At 41.1% G+C, this 1,471-nt stretch overlaps 1 pseudogene; it reads right to left on the bottom strand.

Moving 5' to 3' along the window:
- Nucleotides 1–869: 869 nt before the first annotated feature.
- LOC121920117 lies at nucleotides 870–938 on the bottom strand (annotated as a pseudogene).
- Nucleotides 939–1,471: the final 533 nt, after the last annotated feature.

Below are 1,471 nucleotides of genomic sequence, written 5' to 3'. Positions count from 1 at the left end.
GGATTATTTCAGTAATGCAGATACAGCCTCAATCAGACGAGTATCTCAAGGAAAAGGACTTGCAATGACTTCTGCCTGAGAACCTGATAGCTATAGTCCCATCACACGAGCCATCCTATGATTCCTTATACAGTATTACTCCCTGTATATTACAAAGAATATATTCCCATGGATGTACTACAGGTGTCTAAAAATCTTGATTCTGGCTTCTGCTGTTCATGATATCCGGTGTGGCTGCTACCTTGGCTACCCTGTCTCTCTTCTTACATGACAAAGAGAGAAAGAGACAACTGAGAAGTCAATACTCCTTCCTATTTTCAGCTTCCCTCTAGCAAAAGCTGCTTATTTGATTTCTTGCCAATTCCAGGAATCGTGTATTTTGTGGCTTAAGTCACCCCTCCTGATCTCCAAATCCTGGTGGAGCTGCTATGCACTAGCTCACACTTTCCTCAGTTGGAACATGCCTTAACACATTAAGGCCAAAACCAAGGCAGACAATCAGCCAGAAAGATAGGGGTGAGAGAAGTGGGAAGTAAGCACATGCTTGCAAAGGCAACCTGACACCATGCTCCTTCACAGTGGTGGAAGCGGCTATGCTTGGTGGGGGCAGCGGCTATGCTCGTCCTGTGTTCTGTTGCAGCATGTTGTGATGGCTCAGGGATTTAGCTTCCTCAGATAGCAAAGCTTTTTTCTGTATAACTTATAGAAGAAGCAGAAGGGAAAGCATGGATAGATTGTCTCTTTTTCATCAATGGAAGCTCAAGGGTCTGGTCCCTATATCTCTTCAGTAAAAATGTCCTCTGAACAAATCTTGGCAAGAAAACCCCACAATACGTTCTCCTTAGGGCTGCCATAAGACTGAAATGAATTCCTTGCGCAGGGGCCATGCTAATCTTCTCTGTATCGTTCCAATTTTAGTATATGTGCTGCCGAAGTTCATAAATCTATGAACTAGATTTAGATAAAGTAGTAAAGAATGGAATATAAAGGGATATATTATATGTATGGGGGATATTATGTAAAAGTTTTTATATATTATTGTAAGGGGAACTAACCAATATTTTATTTTATCAATGTATTATAATAACATTTATTAATTTCATTTGTCAATAAAAAAAAAGACTGAAATGAATTTAAGGCAGACAACAACAACAAGGGAGAATTGGACTACCACTCTGGAGACCAAGGTTCAAATCTCTGCTTGGTCATGGAAACCTAGCCTCAGAGGAAGGCAAAATTAAACCACTTCTGAAAAAATCTGCCTAAGAAAACTCTGTGATAGGTTTGTCTTAGGGTACCCGTAAGTCAGAAATGACTTGAAGGCCCACAACAGCAATAACAAGAAGAGAGACAATTCCAAGCATTTGTTGTTAACCACCCTCGAGTTGATCTTGAGTCATCCCACGGCAACCCTGTAGATGAGCCATCTCCAAATCTCCTTGTCTTCCACTGCCTGGCTCAGTTCCTGCAA

This window comes from Sceloporus undulatus, chromosome 1 (assembly GCF_019175285.1).
Source record: "Sceloporus undulatus isolate JIND9_A2432 ecotype Alabama chromosome 1, SceUnd_v1.1, whole genome shotgun sequence".
NCBI lineage: Eukaryota > Metazoa > Chordata > Lepidosauria > Squamata > Phrynosomatidae > Sceloporus > Sceloporus undulatus.
The sequence above is the reverse complement of the archived record's forward strand: the minus strand, read 5'-3'. Positions and strand labels throughout refer to the sequence as shown.